At 34.3% G+C, this 20,645-nt stretch overlaps 2 pseudogenes; both read left to right on the forward strand.

Moving 5' to 3' along the window:
* Positions 1-16,875: 16,875 nt before the first annotated feature.
* On the forward strand, positions 16,876-18,246 carry LOC138171096 (transforming acidic coiled-coil-containing protein 3-like; annotated as a pseudogene).
* Positions 18,247-18,256: 10 nt separating this feature from the next.
* On the forward strand, positions 18,257-19,630 carry LOC138171098 (transforming acidic coiled-coil-containing protein 3-like; annotated as a pseudogene).
* The last annotated feature ends 1,015 nt before the right edge of the window (positions 19,631-20,645 follow it).

The raw sequence follows: 20,645 nt of genomic DNA on the forward strand, positions 1-20,645 counted from the left end.
TGGGATTTTTGTTTTTATTTTGTCATACATACCTCCCAGGCAGCTTATGTAAGAATTAAATGTGATCATACATGTGCATGTGCAGCCTGTCTTATCTAAACATATGTATTTACATAAGTATGCACATGTGTATTGAGTGTATGTGTAAATATAGACAAATGCATTCATAAAATCCAAATTAAAATTAGGGTATTTTTCGAATTTATATTTCAAAATAAGTTATTGAAATGGATAGGAAGCTTCCCCTCCCCCCCCCAGGTGCTTTGAAGTTAAATGTATAGTGGAAGTATAGTCAAATGAAAAGTTGGATACCACAGCACTGAAACAATCAAACAAAATATGATGAAGAAATCACTGTATATGCAAATAAATATTTAAATTTTAATTTAATTTTAATTAATTTTAATGTATTTAAAGACTATGCAAACACTATGTAATTAATACTTCTTGTTGATTAATTATATTTATATGTTTAAACACAAAGGAAGTATCATGGAGTTCCAAAATGCATTTTTAGGAACTATTTGGTTATGGGCAAGAATAGAATGGTACTAATAATTGACCAAAGGAATTAGTCCACTTAACTGCTAGTAGGATATGATCATACCTTAGCATACAAACTAGTTAAAATCCCAATGGAAATAAAAATTGATAACTAAAATTAGATTATTTGCTTCATTTATAAATTTTTAGAAAGTGTCAGCATGTAGCAGAACTTAAAAATAGGAAGATACCAGAAGTTTCCAAACTCTGTAAATCCTTTGATCCAGCTATAGCATTACTTGGTTTATATGCCAAAGCAAACCAACCAAAAAAGAAAAAGACTTTCTATGTACAAAAATATTTCTAGCAGTTCTTTTATTATAGACAAAAGACTGGGAAATTTCTAAACAAACTAGGCATATAAATGTACTGGCATATTATTATGCCATTAAAAATAATCAAATGGATGTTTTTGGAAATAACTATGAAGATATTCATGAACTGATACAGAAACAAATAAGCAGAACTAGGTGAACAACTCATTATGTAAAAATATTACAGTGATAAAAATGCTATGAAAGATTTAATAAATTAGTTCAATGTGATGAAAAAGCACAAGTCCAAAAGAATGAAGATGAAACATTTCACTACAGTTGATGAATTTAAAACACTGAAATATATATTTTTTAAAAGGACAATATAGAAATTTGTTTTGCTGATCTATGTCTTCATGTACTGAGTGGTTTTCTTTTTTTCATGTCATCTTAAATAGGGATTGTAGGAAATTAATTTTAAAAGTGTAACTAAAAAATGAAGATAATGAACTATTAAAAGGATATAGCTATTGTCTTGAAGGGAAAATAAAAAAGAAAAGATACATATACTGGCAAGAAAAAAAGAAATAGTTTGGAGAAAGGCTGTGAATGACTTTAAAAGTTAAACAGATTTTATAATTTATCCTAGAGTTAACAGCTAGCCATTAGGGTTGAATGAGGAGATCTGCAGTTAAGGAAAATTACTTTGGCAACAGTGTGTAGGATGCTTTGAAATGGTGAAGGAGGGAGACCAATTACAAAGCTGCAGCAATTTTTTTTGGTGAGAGATAATGAACATATAAATTAAAGTAATACCTTTATGACAGGAAAGAAAGGGTTAAATTTGAGAGATGTTATGGGGAAGAATGAGAAAGATTTTGAAGTTTTTTGGCTATCTGAGTAACAGACAGTAAGTAGTTGAACCTAATACTGACTTTTGTAACCTGTGAGACTGGAAAGATGGTTGTGACTCCAAAAGAAATAAAGGAGTTTTGGAGATAGGGAGAGTTTTTTTTTAGGGGGGGGGGCTAGGAGCAGTTACTGGTTTCAGTTTTGAACATATATTTTAAATGTTTCAAGGACATTGGTAATAGGGAATTAATTAGAGAAAAAGTACAGAAAATGTAGCTAGATAAATTAAAGTGAAAAGAATAGAACTTCAGACAATTCCCTAGGATTCACCTATGATTAGAGTACCTGATATGGATAATGATCCAGGAAGGGAAGTAGTGGCCACTCTGCCACCACAACTGTTTATAAGATCCTGAGGTAAGTGAAGCTGAACAGGAAGGGATGAACCAGGAGAGAATAGTGCAATGTGAAAGTAGTACAACGAAAACTTATAGCAAGAGATTAACAGGACAAAAGGAGCCCTCAACATCAAAAACAGGAGATAGTTTACAAAAGACCAGGACCAAGAAAAAACAATTTGACAACACATAGACATTTTTGGTAAAATTTTCAAAGAATAGTTTCAGTTGATTGATGAGGTCTGAAAGGTAGATTGCAAAGAGTTAAGGAATTAAAAGGGGGAGAAAAAGGAGAAAGCATGTAGGGACAGCTCTTTCAAGAATTTCGTACACAGCATAGTATCTGATACATAACAGATACTTAATAAATGCCTGCTGACTTACTTGACTTCAAGTTCAACTTCCTTCAAAAAGTCTTTCCTGATTTTTTGCTACTTTTTCTACCATGCATATTTTTATTTTTATTCTGTCTATTTTTTACAATTACTTATCTCATAATATGTTAAATTCCATGTACAGTCTTAGTTTTCTACTTTTAATCCCCAACACCTAGAACATCAGAATCTGTTACACAATATGTTTTTAGTAATACTTTCTCCATAGATTGATTGATTGATTGATTTTTGGACCAAGTAAATGGACTTCTATTTAGCAACCTTACCACATTATATTTTCTCCACCTTTGTTTGTATGTTAACATACAAATCCTACAGATTCCTGCTTTATTTGACCTCATTATTTATTCATTTTATCTTAAGGAATCTTAATTTTATCTTCATGAATTATTTTATTAATGTTTTCTTAATTATTATTTTAATTTTGTCTTAATGAATGTGGCAGTGTGATAGTAATTGAATATAAAGACTCCCCTGTATTGGCTTGGTTTTCAAATTGATTGTGTTAAAACCCAGAGCTTGTTAATCCCACCTGTGGGATGGACTTGTTGAAAAGAGAGTCCTGAACTTGGAGGAGCTGGTGACATAGATTTGGAGAGACACAAGAGAGAGGCAGAAGAACTTTTTTGGAAGCAGCACCTCCTGGAGGCAGAGAGACACTGAGAGAATTGCTGGGGGCCACTTTGAATTGCCCTGGGCTTTTGAGACCTGCCCCCAGAGCTTCCAAGGACCGAGGAGACATGGCTGTTTTGCTGGTACTTTGTCTGTCTGTTTTGATGTTGTTTTGCCAGATTTGTCCACTGGTGAAAGACAGTCCGGTTGAAGAAGTCCTGGAACCTGGCTGTTGGCTAAGAGCTCCTGAGACTGTCCTGCAGACAGAGAGTGAATACTGTCCACTAGTGAAGGACAGTGCTGTTGTTGCAGGGGTCTGGGAAACTTTCTGTTGGTTCAGAGCTACTGAGACTGTCCTTCAGACAGAAAGTGAATACTGTCCACTGGTGAAGGACAGTGCTGTTGTTGCAGGGTTCTGGGAACCTTTCTGTTGGTTCAGAAGCCCTGAAGAAGGATTTTCTTGTTGTATGTTTACAGAAATCCTGGGAGAGGGTTTTGCTAATGTTTTCAGGGGTTCTAGGACTGTTCTACAGACAGAGGATAAATTCATGAAGGGATTGGCAATGTATCTTGTGGCCTTGCTAAGCCTTGTCTCCCCAGGAACTAAGATTGCTGAGAACTTGCCTAGTGTCAAGATGAAGAAAAGACCTCCATTTGGGTATTAAGTGCTGTGATTAAACTTGATGTAACTCTGGGGTAGATTCAATTGTGATCCAGGGGTGGGGAACTTTTGACCTTTTTGTGTTCTATGGTTGAACAAATGAATGTACTTTACTTAGATTGGAAACTAATCTCCATTTGAGAAGAGGGGCTTTGTGGTGGACTAAATGAAGGTACAGCCTAGGGGTGGAGTAGTATTTAGAATAGGTACTTTGTAATTGATTGAATTAATGGAAGGTCCTGGGGTGGGGTAGTACTTGGAGATTATTTAATCACACTTAGTAAATGCTGTATTTTGAATGATGTCATGTTTTGACCTTCTCTGTTCTTACTTTGTCACTGAATAAAATGGAGAGCACCTATGCTGGTATTTTAAACCTTGGGAAGTTGCCTTTCCTTAGCATTACTTTACAGGCAGTGACACTTATTTCAGGGACATTTCCCACCTTGATTAAGCAATAATTTCAAAGCACTTTCAGATGATTTTTCTTTTGCTTTCTGGAGGGCAGTTGAGGTTAAATGACTTGCACAAGGTCACACAGCTAGTTTTTGTGTTAATGCCGGATTTAACTCAGGTCTTCCTGACTCCAGGGCTGGTGGTCTGTCCACTGTGCCACCTAGTTGCCCCAGATGATTTTTTATAAGTTCAAAATATTACTATGTATTAGACAACCTTAGTTATAGAAGGATTTTTTTAGTAAATTGATAGATTATTTCTTCCAAATTACATGCAAAAGAATTTTAATATTTGAAACATTAAAAATTTTCTCCCTCCCTCTTCTTTCCACTCAATGAGAAGGCAAGCAGTTTGACAGGTTATGTGTGTTCAGTCATGCAAAATACATTATCATGTAAGTCATGCTGTGAAAGAAAACACAGATAAAAAAAAACCAAGAAAATTAAAGTTAAAAAAAAATAATCTTCCATATGCATTCAGGCTTTACCAGATCTTTCTCTGGAAATAGAAAGCATCTTTCATTATGAGTCAATCAGAATTGTCTTAGATCATAGTACTCCTGAGATTAGCTAAATTATTCACAGTAGATAATTATACAATACTGCTGTTGCTGTGTATGATCTTTTCGGAATCTTCTCATTTCACTTTGCATCAGTTCATATAGATCTCTCCAGGTTTTTTCTCAGAGCATACTGGTCATCATGTCTTAAAGCACAATTGTATTCTATCATAATCATATACAGCAACTTGTTTAACCATTCCAAAATTGATGGATATCCCTTCAATTTCCAATTCTTTGCCACTGCTAAAATTGCTGATATAAATATTTTGGTAGACTTAGGTCCTTTTCCTTATTGTTTTTTTTATCTCTTTGGGATACAGACCTTGTAGCAGTATTGCTTGGTCAAAGGGTTTTATAGCCCTTTGAGCATAGTTCCAGTTATTGTTGTTTTTAAAGGATATTGATGTAACCTATCAGTGGTACATCAAGTGTACAGATGAATATTTTTTTTTTATTTTTTAAAGTAGTTTTGGGCATCTTGATTTCATTTTTAAAGTTTTCTTAAGGAATCATTTCTTAGAGGAAGTTCAGGAGTCTTTGTATTACACATATATGTGTATATATTTATACACACATGCATAATACATGTGAGTATTACATATGTATATACACATATGTATGTGTATCTATATTTATATCTATCTCTTTATCTAATCTTTATATATTTCCAAAAGATGTTTAAAAGCCTATAAGGCAATTTAGTGAATGCTGATAAAGAAAACAAGTAAAACAGTACCAGTTCTGTAATAGAATAACTCTTCTTGTTACTTGCTATTTTTGCTCTCAAGCAGTGGCCACTATACCACCACAACTGTTTATAATGTACTGGAGTGTTCCTGGAAGTTCTCATAAAGGAGATCAATAGAAAGTGGAAGAGCCAAACTCTTATTTGAAATGTAGAACTTAAAACACTAAATTGATTTAGGGGAAAAAATGACTGTTAATGTTGGGCACCGTGAATGTATACATCCGTCTACTAGCTATTAGAGATTTTCTGAAGCCAAATGTTACTTTTTTTGGATTATTATAAAATGCATTTGGCCTTGAAATTTAGCAATATCATTCACCAACCAAAGGAGTTTATGATACATTATGAATGAATAACAAATTCAGACAAACTATTAAATTCATTTTGTGTATAAATAGTCATAATCTGTGTAAGTTTGCAATGAAAATCTTACCTTTCAATTGACATTGATTTTTTTTAAAGAACAGATAAGTAGCAATGATATATTAATGTCAATTTCTTTCTAACATTTGCCTCATTTTGGAAGTCACAGGTATAAAACATACTCTATTACCCCATCTAATCCCCCAAAAAACTTAAGAGAGGAATCACTAAAAGGGCATTCCTTCAAATCACTTGCTGTTTAGGAGGGTTTCTCTATAACGTTTGAGCCTAAGATATCATTAGGCAATACTGCCTTCAGAGAAGCAGGACTCAACACAGTTCCCAGTAGAATGACCCAGAGGAACGACACATCTGCTAAAGACATAAATGTCAATTAGTGTCTTATTAGAAAGGAAATTTCAATTTTTTTAAGATTAAAGAAGCAATAGATTAATGTGGTTCATTAGTTTTCTTCCTTGATTAAGTATCAAGTTAGCCTGCGATAACCAAAGTAGCCATTTATTATGGGTTCAGAAGGGATGCAGAAATCTCTAGGTGTCCTTTGGGATCTCTTATTCACTGATTTTAGTAAGACAAGGAGGTGTTAGTTAGCCATTCAGAGTCAAATCTGTACTGTAACTTCTAAAATACAGGAGAAATAGGACACACTCAAAAATCCTATCTCTTACTGTTGCTTTGGATTCCTATAATGAGAAGAGGGAAGTGAGAAGGAACTGAACTGAGATTTGGATGTGCCAAAATAGGCCATCATCTCTTAAAATCTCCCTTTATTTATGGCTCTGGTAGTAAAATTTCATATGTGTTAATGGTTTTCCCAGATGAGACCAGGAAGTCCCTTAACTAATTCTTAAAAAAAAAAAAAAACAACACCAACAAGAAAAAAACATTTCTTAAAGGATAAACTATGGACCTCTTAAGATTTAACAATATGGCCATTAACACCTTACAGATCAAATATACATGTATATATGGCAACCCAAGAAAGGTGAGTGGTGAAGTAACCTCTGCTCCAGTCTTTACATTGTCTCATAACACCCAATTCTTGGTGCTTTATCTACTTATATTTAATTATGTTATTGAAGTGATTATTAATTTATCATATATTAGAGATCCTACTATGAGCAAGCCACTGGATTAAATTAAATTAAATCACTGCCAATGGCACAAGCATATTACATTTTGTAGGTATTTGTTTTTATTTTTTATTCTTAAAAAAGGATTTAATCCTCTGGAATCAGATTTTATTGACCATTTCCTCACAAGTTGCAGCTAAAATACCAATGAATAATATAGTGCTGTCCAAGAACCTTTTTACTTCATATAAATTCCCATGCAGATCAAGTATAGTTTGAAGTATGAATTTAGAAGTTAGAAATTATTTATTGTGCATATATAATAAATGAAGCCAAATAAATGGAACAGTGCAGTTCTCTTTTATAATGGAGATTCTGTTTGAAATCAAACTCAAAATAATGTTCTATTCCCATATAGAAAAATATTAAAATGATGCCTAGAATTAAAATGATCACTTAAAAAATTATAAATAGGAAATAAAATTGATTCAATCCATGAATATGTTTTGACAATCTATTTTCGTAAAAAGAAATGGTCTGAAGCCATTATTATGGAAGTTAGAAATATTTGAAACATGATCTCTTCAAGAAGCATTCGATCTAGTATATGAAGTAAGCAATACTGATATGTAAATTTTAATAAAAAATGGCCCAAAATAAGTGTTATAAGTTACCTAGGACGTTAAAGGAGATATAGAGAACTTATAGATTGAGGGCTTTAAAAGAAGTGGCAGATAGTCTGGGTCTTGAAAGATAAGATTTCAATAAGTGACCCTTCCTAAGGAAAATATTTGGTATATGTAAATGCACTAAAGTGGAAAGATATATATTCAGGTATTAGAAGTTGCTCAGATTGTGATATTACTTGGCTATGGTGATGGTAGTAAAATGGAAGAAATATTATCTAGGAATCCCATTAGATTTAAAAAGATACAAAATGGCTAATCAATCACTTTTATGATTGAAGAAAACTCATCAGACCTATTTTTTTCTCTTGGGGTGGGGAACTGTATGCTCCATTAAAGCATTTAGCTAATAAGCATTCTGAAATTGAATTATCAAATACAAATTCACTGACATTAATTTTAAGTAGCAGTTTTCTTCTTCTAGAGTTGTTCATTTTAAAATCTAAATAGTTGAAATAAACACAGACAGGCTAAGATTCAGAAACAAATTATACCCAAGATTTAAGTTGTTGACCTAAGGAACATCTATCAAAAGCCAACTGAGAAATGGATTCTTTTTTAGAAGACTTCAGATACAAGCTGTGTTCTCAGTAGGATTGTGCTTTGTGAAGGTTCTAAATAAACTGCTTTACAATCAGGTAAAAAATGTCCAACAATTCTTTGGTGTTGAAGTAAATCCTTATGCAATTGTAAATGCAAAAAAATTTTCTATTTAAAAAAGTGCTCATGTTACCTTTGGCAACACCCAGAATTGATATCTGTGGAAAGCCAAGTTTTCAAAGCAAAAATTTATTTTTTAAAATTCTCTTCTACTATGTTGGTTTTGGGACTTGAAGTGTGATTTTACCATTTTCCTGAACTTTCTGAGAAAATTTTAAATTTAATTTTTTATTCAGTATGTGCATCTAAATTTGCTGCATTTAATTTCATGGTTATTTTGTGGATAAAACCTTGCTATTTATACTAATTTTAAGCTGTGACTTTAAAGGTCTGTTATTGGCATTACCTTGTAGAACTGACTGCCTCTAGAAGAGAAAGATTCTAACTACTGGTTGAAAGAAGAAATTGAACTTAACCTTTATGTGAATATGATTTATTTCTCAGAAGAAGTACACATTATGAATAAAGGGTTTTTTTGGTCTATTTTGTTTTGTTTAGTTCTTAATCTCTTTCTTACAATATAATGATAATTAGAAATTAGAGTTTGAAAATTGTCTTTCCATTTTTCCTATAGCCTCAAAGAATCACAATTTCTTTAAAATTATACATGCATTATAATTTGCTATATATATTTTTTCATATCCAGCCAAGTGTACAAAGGAAACATTGAAGTTCTTGAGAAGACAAGAAAAAATATCAACATTAGGTTTTAGCAAATGTAAGGCAATGCTTCTTTTAGGTTCTTGTTGTATATTCCCAATATTAGTATTGCCATCCTAATAATGTTTGGATTGGATATCTGTTGCCATGTTATAAGGAGATAATTCACATAAAGTGCCCCTTTCTCATCTAATCTTTTAATAAGTTTGAATAAGGCATATGTTTTGGAGAGTGACCGGGTAAATCAGTAATAACTTAATTGCTAAGCAATGCATTGAAATAATTATAACTTTTTTAGGTAATAGAGTCAAATATTTGAATTTGAATTTGAAAAACTGAAATTGAATTGAAATTATTTTGTAATAATATTGGTATTCAAAATTTATGAAAATAAAGATGCCATGATGACCTATAATATCATCCAAAATATATAAACAGTTCATTATTCTTGCTTCTTGATTATATGAAGTTATTTCCTTCTCCCTCCTATGTCTCAAGCACTTATTCATTACATAACCTGACCTGATGTTATGTGAAGCAAAGGTAACTTCCAAGGTTCAGAATTTCATTTTATTCAGTGACAAATTAAGGCAAAACATTCACAGAACAGAGAAAATCAAAATATAGCATTCACCAAGTGTGATTCTATAATTTCCAATTACTAGTCCACCCCTGGGCAGTACATTTATTCAATCACAAAGTCCCTCTTCTCAAATGGAGATTAAGATAAGTTCCCAATCATAAGCAAAGTATATTCATTTGGCCAATCACAGAGCACAAGAAAAAGTCAAGTTTCCCATCCTGGGATCACAACTGAATTATAATTATCATCACTTAAGGCCAAGCACCTTCTCAAAAGTGGCAGTGGAGAGCACAAAGACCATATACCCCTGAGGTACAGAAAGGTTAAGATATCATAACAGCATTTAATAGTCAAATAGAGGTCTTTTCTTCATTTTCACCTGAGGCAAGATCTCAGCATTCTCTGTTCCTGGGGAGACAAAGCTTAACAAAGCCACAATATACATTACCAGTGTCCTCACCAGTTCCCTCTCTGCCTGCAGAACAGTTTCAGGAGCCCTGAAAATATCAGCAAGACCCTCTTCCATGATTTCTGTAAACATACAATACAAAAATCTTTCTTCAGGGCTTCTGAACAAACCACAATTTTCCAGGACCTCTGCAACAACATCACTGTCCTTCACCAGTGGATAAAACTGGCAAAGCAACATCAAAACAGACAGACAAAATGCAATGGCATCTCAGTCATGTCTCCTCAGTCCTTGGTAACTCTGGGTGGTAGCTGTCAAAAGTCCTGCGAAGCTAAAACTGGCCCTCAGCAATGCTCTCTCTCTCTCTCTCTCTCTCTCTCTCTCTCTGTCTGTCTCTCTGTCTCTCTCTCTCTTTCTCTCTCTTTCTCTCTCTCTGTATCCAGGATGATGCTCTCAAAAGTTCTTCTGCCTCTCTCTCTGCTTCGAACTTCTCCAAATCTTTGACACTAGCTCCTCCCAGTTCAGCCCTCTTTTTTCAAGTCAACAAGTCCATCCCACAAGGGGGATTCACAAGCATTGGGTTTCAACACAACCTGAAAACCAAGCCAATACAGGGGGATCTTCAAATTCCATTACTATTTCACCTGAATGTAACTAATATTTTAGTAGCACAATCATGAGTGGATTTTATACTTTGTAAATAAAACACTCAGCTCTTTCTCTTGTGACACTTTGATTCAAATGATATTAAAGGGATTTCTTCAGGATACTCTCATATATTTGTGTAATCTCAAGGGAAATACACATAAAGAAGAGAATTCTTAATGGAAGACAGTTACCTTGATAATCTTCGTGATATCTTATACATATCTCTAGAAGATAATAAAGTAAAAATCACCAGGTCTCCCTTGTCTTCAGCCTTGGTGCTTCAAGCTCTGAAGAATAATTCAAAATTGAGTTCAACTTCAGCAAATTTGCTGATTTAGACTGGATTATTTAAAAGACATAGTTTCTTTTATTTTTTTTTTAAAGCACTTGGGGTTAAGCAACTTGCTCAAGGTTACATGGCCAGTTATTTCTGGGTGTGGTGCTAAGTATCTGAGCCTGGATTCAATCCCCAAGTCACCCCAACACTGGGGCTGGTGCTCTTACTCACTGTGCTACCTGGCTGCCCCTGACAGAGTTTCTTAATGATAGTTTTTTAATATATATTTGAAAAGTCTTTTAGTAGTATTTTGAGTAGACAGAGCTAAAGTTTTATCTAAATCCTCCAGGAAAACAAAGACTAGTAGTCTAATAACTATAAAATAGTCCCTTTTCTTATTAGCAGTTAGAAACACGAACAGCAAGACTGAAGCATATATGTGATGTTGCTGTAAATAACTTGTTCACTTTGAGATATAGATATGTGTTAGAAATATAGTATCTATGGTCTTAGTATTCTAAGAATTTAGACTTTTGCAGAAGCCGTGAGCTAAATCCCTGTAAGGCCTGAAATTTTTCTACTTAGAAATTATAAAATAAAATTTGAAAAATGCCAATGAATGGCAAAGATTTGAATGAAGAATTGTGGAAGTAATTTCTTTTTTTAATCAGACTTAATAATTATTTTTTTGTTCCATATTCATCCTGAAATGTGTTTGAAAACTTCCTTCTGTTATGTTTTATTCTATTTATTCTTTTTTTCAGTTTTGCAGATAAATCTGGAACTTAGAAGGGAATGAAATAGTATTTTTATTTAGTCTTGTTTTCCTTTAGTAATCTTATATTTATCCAGGGTAGAAAATTTTAAAGTATAACCTAATCAGTTCTTCTAACATTAGTTTTATAATATAAAATTAGAAAAATCCATAAAATAAAATAAAGATGCATCAAGCTTTGTCCCAGTCTTTTATTCCAAGGATAAGTAAAAATTACGATATACTATAGTTTTTGATACATGTGTTTCCTCAGTGAGACACAAAAATCTTTTCTGTATTTTTTTTTCTTTTTCATGAAGGAGCTCAAACTCCTGAAAATTTATGAGAAAGAAAGGAGAATTGAGAAGGCACAGAAAACAACTCAAATATTGTGTTAGAGGGTCCCTGAAGACCCAGAAAGTGCAAATATGTACATAAATCTAAATTCTGATACTTATTTTTTTTCATTTAAGAGATATTCTAATTAAATATCAGCAGGCCTGCACATAGAAAATGTGAAATGTACAAATTTATACACACACATTAAATTATGAATATTTCATTTCTGGAAAATCATTCAGAAAGTAGATAAAATAATCAGACTTTTTAAAAATTATATTGCACTGGGGAATATGTAAGAAATCTTTTTTTAAACCTGTTTTTCCAATTAAAAATCCCTTTTCTGATAAATTGTAAAATCTCAGTCTTTACATGATGCTGCCTGAATGTTGTTGTTTTCATAAATGAAATTTTGCTGCTTTCAATTCTAATTAAGGCAATAGCTTCTTGAGGATCTAAAGAGCAAGTAATGAGTTAAACCAGACTCTCAAACAGTAATGATGAGCAACCTCTATGGCACTTGAGGCAAGGGTTCTTTTTAGCTCTGTATTTATGAGTTGAATAATTGGCAATAGTGTTATGAAGTAAAACCTATCTACTTGGAGAATCTGTGCCCTCTAATTATCTACTCTTTAAAAATATATATATATATATATATATATATATATTATATATATATATATATATATATATATATATATATATATATATATATATATATAGTTTTCAACATACATTTCCCAAGGATTTTGAGTTACAGATTTTCTTCCCATCTCTCCCCTACCTCCCACCCCAAGATGGCAAGCATACTGAACAGCCCTTCCCCCAATCAGCCCTCTTGTAAATACTTCACCTCCCACGAACCCTTCCCCTTACTTCCTTCTAGGGAAAAATGGATTTCTTTACCCCATTGCCTGTATATCTTATTTCCTGGTTGCTTGTACAAAATAATATTTTAACATTTGTTTTTAAAATTTGAGTTCCAGTTTCTCTTCCTTCTCCCCTCCACCTTCACCCCCACTGAGAAGACAAGCAATTCAATATAGGTTATATATGTGTAGTAATACAAAGCATTTCTATAGTAGTCATATTGTGAAAGAATAACTATATTTCCCTTCATCCTATCCTGGACCCCTTTTATTATATTTTACCCTTTGACTATGCCCCTTTAAAAAAGTGTTTGCTTCTACCTACCCTCTCCCTCAATCTGCCCACATTTCTATCATACCCCCTCTTCTCCCTTTCTGCCCTACTTACCTGTAGGGTAAGATACCCAATTGAATATTTATGTTATTCCCTCCTTAAGCCAAATCCAATGTGAGTAAGGTTGACTCATTCCCTTTCACCTTCCTGCTCTTCCCCTATATTGTCACAACCTTCTGCTGCCACCTTTGTTTGAGATAGTCCATTTCATTTTATCTTTCCCCCTCTTTTTCTCCCAATATATTCCTCTCTAACCACTTAATTTTTATTTTTTTGATATCATCCCTTCACATTTGACTCTCCCTATGCCCTCTGTCTATGTGTACATGTACACACATATATACATACACACCAACACCAACCTATCCATACATATATATGTATGTATATATCTCTTTCTCTGTCTCTATCTCTCTGTCTGTCTGTCTGTCTCTCTCTCCATAGCTAATCCCTTCAACTATCCTCATACTGAGAAAAATATAAGGAGTAACAAATATGGACTTTCCATGTAGGAATGTGAATAGTTCAACTTTAATAAGTTACTTATGATTTCTCTTTTCTTTTTACCTTTTCATACTGATCTTGCTTCTTGTATTGGAAAGTCAAATTTTTTGTTCAGCTCTGGTTTTTTTCATCAAGAATGCTTGAAAGTTCTCTATTTCATTGAATGTCAACATTTTATCCTGAAGTATTATACTCAGTTTTGCTTGGTAGATGATTCTTGGTCTTCATCCTAGCTCCTTTGACCTCTGGAACATCATATTCCAAGCCCTTCTATCCCTTAAAGTAGAAGTTGCTAGGTCTTTTGTTATCTGATTGTGTTCCCATAATATTCAAATTGTTTCTTCTTGACTGCTTGTCATATTTTCTCCTTGACCTGGGAACTCTGCAATTTGGCTATAATATCCCTAGCAGTTTTCTTTTGGGATGTTTTTCAAGAGGTGATTGGTGAATTCTTTGAATTTCTATCTTCCCTATGCTTCTAGAATATCAGGGCAACTTTCCCCAATGATTTCTTGAAAAATTATATCTATGATAGTTTTTTTTTTTGTCATGACATTCAGGTAGTCCAATAATTTTTAAATGACCTCTCCTTGATCTACTTTCCAGATCAATGTTTTTTCCAATGAGATATTTCTATTTTTTCATTTGGTTGGATTTGTTTTATCATTTCTTAATTTCTCATAATGTCACTAGCTTCCATTTGCTCCAATCTACTTTTGAAGGTATTATTCTCTTTAGTGAGTTTTTGCAATTCTTTTCGATCTGGCCAGTTCAGCTTTTTAAGTCATTCTTCTCTTCACTGGCTTATTGGATCTCTTTTGCCATTAGAGTTATTCTATTTTTAAGGTGTTATTTTCTTCAATCAGGCTGTTGACTCATTTTTTAATGATTTTTTTTTTGCACCATTCTCATTTTTCTACTACTTCTCCTGCTTGATTTATAAAATCCTTCTTGAGCTCCTCCACAGACTTCAACCAGTTCATATTTTTCTTGGAATCTTTTGATGCAGGATTTTTGTCCTTGTTGTCTTCTTCTGGTTCTGTGATTTGATCCTCTTTATCCAAAAAAAAGGCTTCTATAGTGTGATCATGCTTCCTCTGTTTGCTCATCTTAACAGTCAATTACTTGACTTTTGGTATCTTTGCCATGGTAGAACTCTGTTTCCAAAGTGGAGAGTGTTGGGTCCCAGATTTCTGGGGTTTTGCTCAGCTGTTGTCAGAGATAAGAGGAAGGTGCCCTCTCTACAGCCACCACAAGCTCTGACATGCTAGTGCTCCTCACTCCATTACCACCAACTAAGCCTGTGACCCAGATCCAAGCAGGTAAAAGCAAGAGCAATTCCTCTCTGAATGGTCCCTTGGTATCCCTAAGCTCTGTAGTCCTGGAGTTCAGGAGGCAGCTACATGGAATAGCTGCAGCTGCAGACAACTCTGCTGCCTGGGGGCAGGGGCCAGACCATGCTCCTCTTTCACCCAATTCCAACAGTGTTCCATACTGACATTTTACTTTCTCTTTAGCCTTTATGTGTTGAAAAGTTTGGAACATGCCACAGGTGCCAGTGATTGACTGTCTTGACATCTGCTTGGACATGTCTGTGCTGTGGATCTGGGCCACACCAGGTATGTCCTGCCATGGCTCACCACATGGGACTGTGTGCTGCTCCCAGCTTGGTGTGATAGACCCTTCCTATCAATCTGCCAGTATGCCTTCAGCGGAGGATTTATTTTTCTCTGTCACTTAGTGGGTTCTGCAGCTCTAAAATTTGTAAAAAAAAGTAATTTTTTATAGGTATCAGAGGTGGTTGGAGCAGGACCTCAAACAAGTTGCTGATTTTATTCCACCATCTTGTGTCTGCCCCCCTATGCTTTTAAATTAAATTTAGTAATCTTCTATTGAAAAATTCCAAACCAAAATCTATTCTCCCCAACTATAGAAGAGTCACAGACTTTCCTGGGACAGATTATGACAAATGGGAAATACCATGACTTTCTTCATTTGATAGCTACCCACTATTGATTTATCTCAGTGACTACTAAACATTTTTCCACTGACCTCTATGGTATCCTTTACACTTTTTTTAAAGGAGGAAAAAGGACTTGTTTTTTGCTATCTCTACAGAGATACTCCAATGCAGAAAATACCTTCTCTAAAGTTTGAACACATGGCTAAAGTTAACTTACCTTGGTGCTTACATAACTCATGATAGCTAGCAATAGAAAACAAAACAAAACACTTCAAGGATCTATATTTGATTTCCTCAGTGCAGTTATTATCTACATTAACACATCTTGCTTCCTCTTTTGGCCATAGTCAAATTTTGACAATTAAAATAACTGAAGTTGTAATTGGTCAGTGACCAATCTAGTGATGAGCATATTTGTATATAACTAAGCTGACCCCCAAAGAGCAAATGTGTGTGCTATTGGCTAGCTCAGGTTTCAAGTATTTTCTTATTTGTTGACACCTGATAGGGTTATGGAGGAAAATTAAGAAGGAAACAAAATTATTTTAATGAATATGAAGTGTAAGATGATGCCTCTTTCAAATCTGTACAGTTTTATTTGTGTAAAGGGAGACAGAATATTTCAGAGGAAACAACCCCTTAAAGATAATGCTGGAGGAAAACCAAGCACAGTTCTAAGGGGGTCACATTTGCCTTTATGCTGCTATTTCCACTGAAGGCTGCTTTCTCTCAGGCCCTCTCAAAACTGTGAATTTTGTAGAACAAGTAGCTAATATTCATTTGACTATTTTGAGGGCTCAGAGGTTGATAGCTGGAAAGCTGTGGTAACTATAAAAGTTTATTAAATATAGGGCAGTTGTTCACTGCCTATGTCTGTGTCTGCCAGACACATGAACTTTGATTTTTCACCCTAAACTAGATAAGTCACTTTACAAAAGGAGACTTTACCTTGAAGCAGGAGTGAGTTACTGGAGAATAACAGTTAGGGAAAGAAAGAAATAGACAAAAAATAAACAAAGTAAGGAAAAGCTAAGATTATATTATACCCTTACTCTTAAAGGGAGCTGAGTTTAGCCAATTATAGCTATGGGGAGGGGCTTAGAACTGGGACAACCTCTTAAAGTCAGAAAGCTGCTAAAACCAGAATGGCTTATAGAAAAAAAAGAAGGAAAGCTGGTAGAAAAGTTTTATATTTAAAGAAAAGTTGATGTGCTTTCAGTTATGTCTGATTGTTTATGACCCCATTTTTTCTTATTTGGCAAAGATACTGGAGTAACTCCAAGGCTTACTGAGGCTCTGTGCACTAACGCTTCCCCACCCAAGATCCCTTCTTCTCCCTTATCTGCACTCTCAGTCTATTTACCACAGCCCAGCAAAATTAGTCTGCAGATCTTAAATGATGAAACTGTTAAGTGTGATATAACTGCAGAAACTTGTGACTTCCTGTTTTTACCACCAGAACTAACAGGAAAATTATCAATATTTTTCCAAACATCCCAGAAAGAAAATGTGCCACCAAAGTATAGCAAAAGCCATGAAAGTAACTTTTCAAATGCCTTTGTGGGATCCACAGAGGAATAGAATTTTAAGCCCCACCATGGCAGGTAAACTTGAGACCTCTTTTACTCTGGGTATTAGTACAGATGATTTAAATAATTCTCAGCCTCTGAAAAAAAATCAACAGGTAGCTAAGGAAATTGATAGAAAAACTATGAATGAAGATCCTCAAAAACAAGAAACAAATCCTGCCCCTTTTCCAGATCATGTGCTGTCAGTGAAAAGCAATGTCTCCTACAATATTGACTTGGATGGTCTGGAGGATTTTAATCTATTTGTAAACTCATCCCTGATTCTGAGTTCTTTTGAAAGTTTATTAAAGTCTCTAGTAGTAACTGAGTCTGAAATTTTCTTAGAAAAAATTAAGCATTACTCATTGGATGATACTTTTCCATTTAATTCTAAGGCTGTAAAGAGTATCCAGGAATAAAATTTTCTAGAAGACCTGAAAAAATCTCAGAGAAGAGGTGATTATGTAGGATCTGCTTCATTGACTGGCAAAACACTAAGGAAATGAATACAGATCAGACTTAGAGGATGAATTGGATGGCAATGTGATCTTATTATGAATGAAGTAGATCTTATCATGAATGAAGTAGAATCTAGTAAGGAAGAAAGGAAATTTTCTTTGGATGCTGGAGAGCCTGTTCCAGTTTCTAATACAGCACATGATATCTAGACTGCCGATGTGTATCAACACATTTGCTAGCTTGTAACTCTGAGTTTGTCAGCAATGATAAAAAAAAGATTGATTCTGAATTACCAAATCTTCCCCTTATAGAAGAGAAGGTTGTGTAAGTGGTTGGGACTTTGAAAGACTAGCCTAAAAAACTAGACTTTGACTTTTCTGAGAATGTTACTGTCAAGTCACCACCAAGTAAACTAAGGAAAGTGCTCATAAGTAAACATCTTTTCAGGAAACATGCAACCCAGGAGAAAGTGATGAAACAAAACAAAGCAAAAAAAACAAAACAAAAGAAAAACAAAAACTTGGAAAAAGAAAGGAAATGTTAGGATAAAGGAAGAATTGATCCTCTTCCCAAGGGAGCTTGCAATTTAGATTGAGGCAATCTTAATGATCCAAACTTTGATGCATTTGTGAAAAAAAAAAAGTTTAAGCATTATATTTCTGATTGCCAGAAATCTAGTAATGAAATCCTTCAGATTCAAGAGGATAGCATAGAATGACTGTCTTTCATGGGAGAATAGTGTGACTATTACTGATCATTTACTTAGAAGTAAGCAGGTTATTAATCCTGAATCTGTACTTCCTGTTCCTACTGGAACAGAAACTTTGACAGCAGAGTATCAAGACAAAATAGAAAAATCTTCAGATACTTGCAGTTAACATAAGCATTCAAGTCGGTCCAACATTAATCATTGACTTTGAACTCCCCCGAAGGATGAATTGGATGCAAATGTCAATATAGAAACTTCCATATTTGAAGAGGTCTTCAGATTTCCTTCACAAGTTTTAGGTATGGGTAAAGAAATTGATTATATGGAAAAATTTGGAACTTTTTCATTTAAGGAACCAATAGAATACCCATTTATCTTGACAAAACAATCCTTATATCTTAAATTTTACCCACTACTGAAAGCCAATAAATTGGCTCTTGTAATGACTGAAATAACAAATGGCCTTCTGGATACAAGCAACAGTCTCAGAAAAATCAACATGATGTAAAAACTTCATGAATGTGACTTTCTAGGAACATTTAATATTCCTGTATTAAGACCTCCTCCTCCTGATGGACTGGGATATATGGGTGTTCCTGTGAGAACCACAGATTTACCGGCTTCAGTAGATGCAATTATAGATGTTTTGGAGTATAGCCAGACAGACAAGGATGTGACTGTAGGAAAAAAATCAAGAAGTTAAAAAAAGCAAATGAAAATTGAAGAATTGGAAGATAGATATGAAAAATTCAATTCAGAATATTTAGCCATTGGGACAATTGTGGAAGAATATGAAGGAATTCAGCTGATGGTGGATGTTTGGAAGCAGGAGGTGGCTACACAATGGCTACTATCCAGATGATTTCATCAGAAAAACAGAAAATAACAGTAGACCTGAAGTATGTGGAAAAATCTTTCTCTGATCTCTTCAAGCAACTAGAAAAACAGAAGGAAGTATTTGAAGCATATTGAAAAAATGAAAAAAAGCACTGAATAAACATGTTGAAGATTATCTAATAAGAATTAAAAAAGAAGAGTGAGGTACCAAGTCCTGAAGGCTCACTCAGAGAAGAAGTTAAACCAAGCAAATGAAGAAATTTCCCAGGTTAGCAGCATAGCAAAAGGTGAGACTCTAGCTTTACAGGAAAATTTATGAAAGAACCAAATGAGAATTGAGTCACTAGAGAAAAGCCTGGAACAAAAAACTAAAGAAAATTATTGATGAACAAAAATCTATGATGACTTGATTTCAAAGATGAAAAGGATGTGACCTACGGATTTTGAATTCTTCCATTATTTGTTCACCCTAACTAGTCCTTGTTTCAATGCTGTCAGTTATGTACATGTTATATTTATTTATCACACACGCTTTCTTAATCTGTATTTTTCCATGTAACAGATACACTAAAGTGTATTTTTAACTTAGTAAATTGAATTATTATTAATAACCTTAAAAATACTGGAATGCATTCCTCCTCCAGTTCAGTTAATTTATGAGAAAAAGAAGGCAAAATGGTTTAAGTGATTTGTCCAAGGCCATGTTACTGGTTAGTGTCTGAGGCTATATCTGAATTCAGGAAGAATAATCTTTTCTGACTCCAGGCCTGGCACTCTCTCCATTGTACCACCTAGTTGACACTAGAAAAGTTTATAGCAAAGCATTTTTTCCTGTGATGAACTACCTGTTACTGAGATCTGAGTAGAGTGAGGGGGAAAAATGACTTTGCTATTATTAGCTTATTGAAGGAAATGGGTTACTGTCAGTGGATGACAGGAGAAAAAGGAAGCCCTTTATGTTAACTGAGTTTGTTGGTAAAAGAAAAAGCTTGTCAGTTTTGGTTTTCATTCCTACATAGGGTTTCAGGTCAGGGAGATTTGTAAGGAGGGCTTATAACTTGCCCTTTAGTGCTACTGGAACACCTCTAGAAGCCCCAAGTAAACTGGAGGAGACATATGTTTCCCATCATATTTTAGTCCAGCCACTGATTTCAGGGTTCACACAGTAAATATATACATCCTTCAAAACCATCGATGGTGCATTGTTTAAGATAAAGTGAAAGGGACCTACTTCTGTGAGTCAACCAATAGAATCCTAGAGGATGACAAAGAATGAGCTATATTATCAAGAAAAAAAGGATTCTGTTCAAAGGGGCATCCTGTTGGCCTTTGTTAAAAGGTAACTGGTCAGTTGCTTCTGGTCAAGTCACCGCCTGTTGAACACTGTCCTCATTCAGCACCTGCTCCCTGTAGGCGCCATGTACCATTTTCACTTGGTCCCTGGGAAC

The sequence above is a fragment of the Petaurus breviceps genome, unplaced genomic scaffold (assembly GCF_028583685.1).
Source record: "Petaurus breviceps papuanus isolate PSGF00001 unplaced genomic scaffold, PetGlider_PUasm1.0 41, whole genome shotgun sequence".
Taxonomy (NCBI): domain Eukaryota; kingdom Metazoa; phylum Chordata; class Mammalia; order Diprotodontia; family Petauridae; genus Petaurus; species Petaurus breviceps.